Here is a 9,441-nt window from a genome sequence, read left to right on the forward strand (position 1 = left end):
GCCTATCAAATATATTACATGTTTTCCATTGGTACGAGTCCTTGCCACGACGCCACCCTAACATTTTATAAACCCCTTCAGCTAATAAACAATGGAATTCTAATTCATTCTTTTGTAAAATAAAAATCTCGGTCACTAAAATACAATCACTTTCATCTTAAATATAGATTCCCAATAAATTATCCTAAAATTTGATTCAAGTATGCAAATCAACAAAAGCATAACAAAATGCAAGAAGAAAATATTGTTTACCTCATAGAGATGCTAAAATGGAATGCCCAATTAATTAGAATGATTCGTTGCAGAAACAACTCACTCCCAGGGACCTACCAACAAATGGAACAAGTCCCGGTTTGTAAAGTGCAAGCCCAGGCCCAGATAAAAAGCCCGAGTAAAAAACTATCCCCCCTTTGTTTAACTTTTCAAACCCCATCCTATCCTACTATCCTACCCAATCTAGTGAAATACATATTTGTTTTAATATTGACTATTCAATTCAAAATCCAATGCTATTCTATTCAACTCAAAACATTTAACAATCATTTTTCTCAATAGAAGTTTATAAATTAACAAAAACACCCCTATCCACCCAACTATTGCTGATAGCCCGCCACCACTGTCGGACGATGGCTGGAAGTCATCGCATGGATCTAGCCATTGATGACTGCCAAATCTTGGCCGTAGATTTGACAATTTTTTATCAGATCCACGATGGATTTGGCCAAAAAAGACCATGTCGGTGCACGACTGGCCGGATCCAACCGGTCATGCACTGTTTCGATGATTGTCGACTGTCATTCGACGGTGGTGGCTAACAGCCATCGGTCCTCTTGGGTGGTTGGGGTGCTTTAGTTAATTTTTAAACTTTTATTGTGGGGGTTTTTAGCTAAATTAATAAATGTAGGGGGTTAAAGAAATCTAAAATAATAATAATATTAAAATAGAAGGACAATTCAGTAATATATATAACATACTCACCAATTTATTCATCTCAACCAAACATATCAATATAACATACTCATCAATTTATTCTAATCCAACTAAACACATCTTCTTAAACATTCTCAATAATCTTAAGGGGGTGTTTGGTTGGCAGTAATGTCAGATTATTGAGATAATGTCATTTGATATTACTTGATTACCACGTTTGGTTGTCAAGTAATATAAGATTCCAGTAATCTTCAAATACCAATAGTAGTTACTATTAGTAATATTGGAGGTAATCTGATTACCTTCATTTTCTTAGGTATTCTGAGATTACCAGGGTTATCCTTTTTTGTTACAATTTTATCCCTTATTAATGAAAATTTTGGACAATAATACCCTCATTTTAAAATAAATTTACATTAATATCCTATTTCAATTTTACCCTTGTTTAACTAAAATTTTGGACAATAATGTCCTTATATTTAAAACAATTTACAGACCACTGCCACTCAGCCACCACCACCATTGCCACTAAGCCACCAGCACCACTGCCACCACCGCCTATAGTGGCCAACCACCACGGACCGCCTTGGAAAACTCGCCGGAGTCCCTAAAAAAGAACTAGTTTGCGTGGGAGGCTCCGGGAGTCATCCATATGGCCGTTTTCGGCCATATTGATGGCCGAAAATGGCCATATCAAGCCAGATCGATGGATCTGACCGTTAATGGCCAGATCCCTGGCCATTAGCAGCCAGATCTGGGCGAGATCTGGTCGTTAACGGCCAGATCTATTCCGACCGAATCTCGCCCAGATCTGGCCGAAAATGGCCAGAATAGATCTGGATGGCCGAAAACGGCCATATCGAAGCCTCTTAGTCAGGGTGAGTTGCTGATGGGGACTTCCGGAGACTTCCGGCGGTGGTATACGATGGCGACAGGAGGTGGGGGTGATTTCGTAATAAATTAAAGTTTTATATAAGTAGGGGTGTTTTAACTAAATTTGAAATATTGGGGGTTAAAAGAAATTATTCAAAAATTAATAATAAAAATAATATTATATTAATATTTGTAAAGGGGACAATTTAGTAATTTAAATAACATACCCACCAATTTATTCCCCATAACCAACCATATTAATATAACATACCCACCAACTAACCAAACACATTTTCTTAAAGATTCAAAATAATTTTTCAAGGTAATCTATCTTTCCAGTAATCTAACATTCCCAGTAATCTAACATTCCTGAACCAAACGCCCCCTAAAAGTAATATATCTTCCCATTAATATAACATTCATAGGAATACAATATTCCCTTAACCAAACACACCCTAAATAAAATATCAAGTTACCAAGGCATTTTGGTAAACAAACCATGCTATTCATATCAGTTTCTACAGGAAACTAATGGACTGCAAAATACAAAACGCTCCCTTTAACCTTATAAGAGTAGGTAAAACATGATATTATTGATTATCCTTACAAGAGTAGTTGTGAGGTATTTCACCATTACCCAATCTCAAAGATAACTTTTTCCGAGGCTCTTTATTAATGAGAGTGTTACATGGATGTAATGACAAGCAAACTAACTCAAACATAATTCCAAAATTTGGTCTCAAGGATGTTCCTTGAAGGAATGGCCATGTATGAATGAACGGGCATTCCTTGTGAAGAAATGGTTGTTCCTTATAAAGGAACGGTCATTCTTTCACAAGGAACAACTGTTTCTTATCAAGGAATAATCGTTTTTTGTCAAGAAATGATCGTTTATCCCTAAGGAACAATCGTTTATATTTAGTCAAACTCATCGGTTGAGCTATTAATTCTAACTCAGGTGCCACGTCAGTTTGTGAGAGAAAATTTATAAGATTCATTTGTCAACATAGTATTATCCTAACAAATTAAAGTTTAGCTAATGATTTTATTAATGGGGTTGTTGTTCATAGTATTTGTAATGGCATGACTTGTAAATAATACACCAAAATTTCAAGCATTGATTAGGAACCCGGCTGGACTGATTGGTTTAACCGATTGGACCAGGAACGGGACCTTTGCCGGTCTAGGCCGATATAAAAACTGTTTTTTAATTAACTCGTATTAAACCATAGTTGGATCGGTGCTACTTTTGCCCAATCCGGGTTAACAAAAATGAAAACCCAGACTACAAAATTACAAAACCTAATTAATCCTATTTCGTTCACATCAGCGCATTTTTCTTTCCAACTCCATCTGTAAGCATCGTTCTCTCTCTCAACTCTCAACTCTACAAAGTGCAAACATCGAATCACCATTTGTTGTTTGCTTGAGCTGTTGGAAGTTTCCTTTTTGTTTTATTAGGAGAAGAAGCTTTTGTTGGATGCTGCTGCTGTTTATGGGTTTTTGCAGGTGGTTTGGTGGGTTATTGATGTTTCTGCGTGAGTTTTTTTCTTCTTCTCGGTTTGCAGGCCTTATGGGTGTGTGATGTGCTGCAGCGGGGAAAATGCCTTTTTTTTTTTTTTTTTGAAAGTAAGCTTTTGTGTTGCCGTGGTTATTGATGTTTTTTGTAGGTGGTTTGGTGGGTTTTGTTTTTGTGGGAAGCTTTTGTGTTGCCGTGGTTGCTAGGCTCTTTGGTTAGGGGCTGTTCGCTCTTTTGGCTCCATATGTTTTCTGCGCCTCCTTGGGTCTGTCCAAAGGGTATTTTGTTGAGGGTGCTCCCTCCCTCTTTATTCTTTTATAAATTATAATCACCGGTTTTTTTTTTTTAAATATTGGTTTTTGTCATGTTGACGCCACGGTTAGATCCACTGGTCGAAGCGGTTCAACTGGTTAACCCGTGGCTTGATCCCCTCCGTGTTGTCACACGGTTCGGGTTCCTAAACATTAATCTCAGGGGTGATTACTTATTTATCTCTCACAAATTAATTTTTTTTTTTTTTTAAAGCTACCCACAAATTAATTCAATTATTCAAATGATTTGAGGGATATGGTACAATAGACAAAAGCTGAGGGGCTAAAAAAAATAACCAAGTCCTTAAATTATCTAGTTCATTAGCCAACAAATTCACTTTAACACCAAAATGCCCCTATCTCTAACCTCTTAAACAGTTAACCCATTTATTTACCATTTTTTTTACACTAACACCATAAACACCAATTTAGTTGCAAGAAAACTTAATACAGTCAAATCTCTTTATAGTGATACTCTATATAGGAATAAACTCTACATAGTCATAAAAAATTATATTCCCAATTTAAGATATTTATAAATAAGAATAAACTCTACATTGTAATAAGTTATAATTTTTTTAATTCCTATCTTAAGGAAAGTTACCTCTACATAGTAATAATTATATGTATATTGTAAAAAAAAAAATATACTATATTACATTAAAGGTTTAAGATAAAATAAAATATTTATTTAAAGTTGTTTGAGACAATAAGTTATGCTTTAGAGTTTTTACCACATCTTTTAGAGTTGATAAATAACGACACTTTTGTTATATAATTTTTGCATTGTTGGATACCGAAGCATTTGGGATTTCGATATGTGATTAGTGTTCTATGATATCTGTTTTTCCTGCAGCTTGAATACTACATCTTTTTTTGCTGTCTGTGCAGTGTTTTGTAGAGAAGTTTGGTTTTGGCAGAATTTCCTAGATTTACAGCTTGTAAGCTGCATTTTTTTCACTTTTTCTGCTGTGTGTTTGTGTGCTGTTGTGAAGCTGAATTTCATGGAGTTGCAGTTCATTCGTAAGCAGATTCCAGCCTGGTCATTGTTGGACACAGTGCTTGAGTATTGTTGTGTACGATAGTTTGATGAGTAGCGGTGGTAATGTGATAAAGTGGTCAACTTTTAAGCTTTGCTAGGCATAAGTAGTTTATTTAAGAAAAAAGTGGTCTTGTAAGTTTGAGAGGATATTTGCGCAGCTAAAAGCTGCAAGACTTGCTCCTAAATAACCTGTTTTGACCCATTAGCATCAAAATGAGTTCCAAGATTAACATGATATGTTATAGTCCAACATTCAGTTTCATATGTTTGTAAGAAATCCTAGTATTTTGTTGTAATGAGTAGATTGATTTCAGATCAGAATAATGTTCTCTATCCTTCAAAGTTATTATTTGGGGATTTATTAAATACTCTTATGTGCAGCAGTTATAGTTTATTATCTAAAAATAACAGGACATTACTTTCTCCAATTTTGAATGAAAAGGTTAAAAGTAAAAAGAGAATTGCCATTCAACTCATAGCTGCAATGCAAAGCACCTGCTGCAGATTGAAATTTGAGAACAAAGAAAAGTTTCTTCTCCACTTATACCAAGCAGCAACAAAGATACTAACATTAATTTCAAGTGGGTCAAAACATACAATTTACATTTAGATCAATCCAGGCTCATTCTTAAGCAATCAACTTGGTAAGCCTTAGGAATCACAAAACTTAATGGCCCCAACAATTAACAACCTATATGGCAACAATATCAATACAGAAGAGGTCCAGCAACTGCTTCAGTATAAATGAACTGTATCATAGTGATCGTTACATATCCAAAGGTTGACATTATCAGCCCTCTGCAACAAATTCTCCAGCCTCCTGCAGTACACAGTCCGCGCATCTTTGGTTGGGCATCAAACTTCTAAATTTGTTTAGGCAATAGATCACATCTCCTTTGCTATGACAATCCAAATAAATATAACAAGGGTGATTTGTTTCACCTGCAATAAATAGAAAACAAATAACTAGTCGAAATCTTATACCAGCAGAAATCGTAAACCAAAAAATAAAAAAGGTAAAAGCACTCATCCCCATGACTGCTCTCTTTTTGGATTTCTTACATAATTTTTCCCTGAACCATTTTTCTTATTGGTATTTGAAGCATTACTCTGACCATTTCTAATAGAATTCCCCTGAAACAATTAGAAATGACATAAGTTAATTAACAGTCACTGCAGCTCAATTGACAATGTTGACACAAAAACGATTCCAAAAATCTGTTTTTGACAGAAAAGCTGGCAAAAGATAAAATAGACTAGTTACAAATGGTGTATTGGTTCAATTGCTCTGTTATACAGCTAAGCCACATTTCTATGCTGCAATGGATGAAAAATGATCCATAGACATGTTTTTACAACTAGGTTTCAGAAATTAAGATTCAAATCCAATCTAAATTTTAAAATAGACTCCATGAGTAGTAATGATAACAAATTCCCATTTAATGCATGGTAAAGAAAAAATTATAGCGACCAAGATTGAATTCCTCTCAATAAAATATATCATAGAGACATTAAAAGAAATATGAGTTTATTAACATCTTTTCAACCTGTCTACTGAACAATTAGAATCAAAGTCAACATAAATTCAATTGAAAGAGGACTTATCTATATTAAGAGATTCACGCTTTTCTGGCGAAGAGTCGCAGCAGAGGTAACTGAAGAATTTCGGAGAAACCACAGCGATCACTCTGTTCACTTTTCTTTTTTGGCTCCTCCATCAGATTTTAGAAGCTTTTGAAATGACATGGTCGAACTCTCTACGGTTTCAGTGGTTAGGGTTAGGGTTTGGTTTATCAATGACGAGAAAGCGATGGAGAAGAAGAAGAAGAAATAGAAAATTGAAAAATGAAAAATGGAGGAGAAGAAGAAGAAGAAATAGAAATTGAAAAATGAAAAATAGAGAAGAGCGATGGAGAAGAAGAACAAGAAATAGAAAATTGAAAAATGGCGAAGAAGAAATAGAAAATTAGATTTGTGGATTGTAAAATTTGAGAGGGAATTTGATTTGGAAATTTTGGGTTTGAATTTTTTTTTTAAACTTTTAGGGCATTAAGTAACGTGGCCTACATGTCACAGGGCACTGACGTGATATATCATATAACGTATTTCGTTAGTTTATATAAAGTTTTTTTTGTAAGAGACTTTGTACAAATAACATTACTGATTAGGTAAACACTAAATACCATTTGTCGGATTACAATACTCTTTTAAGTTTTTATTGTGTTTTGATAGAAATGGTCTGAGGGAAAAAATGTGCGATGGTGACTTTTCAATAGTGTGGATTGGATGTGTTCACAAATGGCTATTTGGGTTGCCTGGCGACCAACATACGGCTGGCTACCTACGGCCTCCAAAGGGCCATAAGTTATGCAACTGCTACCCACGAAGGGCTATAAGTTTTATTTTATTTTCAATTTATTGTATAAAATTAAAAAATATTTTAACTATTCATATATTTATTTTAATTTAACTATTCATATCATTATAACATAGTATATAAAATCGGCTAACAAATATTACTATTTATATAATCAAAATAAAATTATAAAATTGAAAACCTGAAAAGAATATCATAATTAGACAAAGAGTTTTGCAGTCTTTATGTAGTAAAGTAAAGAATTTCATGATACTTGTCATTCTTTTTGAGACTTTAGAGTTTAGAGCATTTGATACTTTTCGAAATATTTGGATGCGTTTATTATTATCTAAACCTTGAGGAGGAAATTTCTATAAACCTGTACCAAAAGAACCAGGACATAAGTACTTTGGCGTAACAAAACACTTAGGACTCTTACAGTTGTCTAAAATGGCGCTTCGAACTCGAATTCTCACTTCCTCTCTGTCCCTACGAATCTTCTCTCCTTTCCTTTCTCTAAATTCTCCAAAACTCTTCTCCACCCAGTGCGACGCCGTCCCGACTCTTTATCTTCCAAAACTGGAGCCCTCAAACGACGCCGATCTGCTCTCCCAAATTCTCCTCACTCATCACAACCCCTTCCACGCCATGGAGTCTTCTCTTCAACTCCACGGCATCTCTCTCTCCCCTCATCTCCTCAACCAAACCCTCCTCCGCCTCCAACATTCTTCCAAAATTGCCCTCGCTTTTTTCCACTTTTCCCAATCTATCCCTCCCCCCCCCGCTCCCCCCACCCTCCTCCTACAACCTCATCATCGACATCCTCTCCAAAGTCCGCCAATTCGACGTCTTTGGCAACTCATCATCCAAATGGACCAACAAAACGTCGCCCCCATTTCCTCCGCTTTCTTGATTTTAATTCGTAGACTGATCGCCGCTGGCCTCACCCGCCAGGCGGTTCGAGCTTTCGATGATATGAATGTTTTGTAGAGAAGGAAGACATGGATGAGGAAGTTAATTTTAGTTTTTTGCTCGCACCTCTCTGTAAGTATGGTTGTGAGAGTGGCGGTTGATGTTTTTCGTAAGAAGAAACATGAGATTATGGAATGTAAAATGTACACGAGTTTGATATATGGGTGGTGTAAAATTAGTCAATTGATATGGCGAGAGGTTTTTGAATGAGATGATTGAGCGAGGGATTGAGCCGAATGTGGTGACTTATAATGTGTTGCTTAATGGGGTATGCAGGAGGCGAGTTTGCATCCTGATAGAGGTTTGAAGGACGATAATGAGAGCGAGAAAGTGTTCGATGAAATGCGTATAGAGGGATTGAGCCGGATGTCACTAGTTTTTCGTTGTTTTACATGTGTATAGTCGGGCGCATAAGCCTCAGTTGACTATGGACAGTTGAAGTTGATGCAAGAAAAAGGGATCTGTCCGAGTGTTGTGACTTATACTTCTGCTGTTAAGTGTCTTTGTTCGTGTGGGAAGCTAAAGACGCCGAGCATTTGCTTGAAGAGATGGTCAGGAATGGTGTTAGTCCTTCGGCTATGACTATAATTGTTTCTTTAAGGAGTATAGAGGAAGGAAGGATGCAGATGGTGCCCTGAAGTTGTATAGGAAATGAAGGAGGACGGTTTGTCGTGCCAAGTGCATAGTTATAATATATTGCTAGGGATGTTTATGAAGTTGAATCGAATGGAGATTGTGAAGGAGATATGGGTGATATGAAAGGAAGTGAGGTGGGTCCAGATTTGGATTCTCCACGATGTTGATTCATGCTGTGTGAGAACACAAAGTGGAAGGAGGCTTGTCAGTTTTTTGTTGAGATGATAGAGAAGGGATTGCTTCCGCAAAAAGTTACGTTTGAACCCTTTATCGGGGATTAATACAGTCTGATATGTTGAGAACAGTAGAAATTGAGAAGAAGCTTGACGAAGAGTCAATAGCATTTGGTTCGGAGTTCCAAAATTATCATTTGAAGCCATATAGGAGATGATGCTCATCAAACAGTGAGGTACCCTTCAACTTCTAATTACAGTTTATTGTAAGTTAGCTTATGAGTCATGAAATAGGAATTTTTGTTATATATATATATAAAAATGTTTACCTTACAAAAACCCATACAAGAGGCCTATGAAGTGACATCATCAAGAAGAAAAATAAAGAAAAAAATGGAAAGAGAGAGAGAGAAAAATCATAAAAATCAAGGGTGGAGATTGTCTTATGCCCCTTTTGTATCAAGAAAAAAAATAAAGAAAAAATGGAAAGAGAGAGAGAGAGAAAATCATAAATCAGGGTGGAGATTGTCTTTATGCCCCTTTGTATGTGTCTTTGTAAACTATCATTGCTTATATATATATATATATATATATGGGCTTGGGTACTCTAATTTGTACTTTCCGGCAAG

At 35.9% G+C, this 9,441-nt stretch overlaps 1 pseudogene; it reads left to right on the forward strand.

The window, feature by feature from the left end:
* The first annotated feature begins 7,400 nt into the window (after positions 1–7,400).
* On the forward strand, positions 7,401–9,441 carry LOC116146639 (annotated as a pseudogene).

This window comes from Pistacia vera, unplaced genomic scaffold (genome assembly GCF_008641045.1).
Source record: "Pistacia vera cultivar Batoury unplaced genomic scaffold, PisVer_v2 Contig48, whole genome shotgun sequence".
Classification (NCBI taxonomy): domain Eukaryota; kingdom Viridiplantae; phylum Streptophyta; class Magnoliopsida; order Sapindales; family Anacardiaceae; genus Pistacia; species Pistacia vera.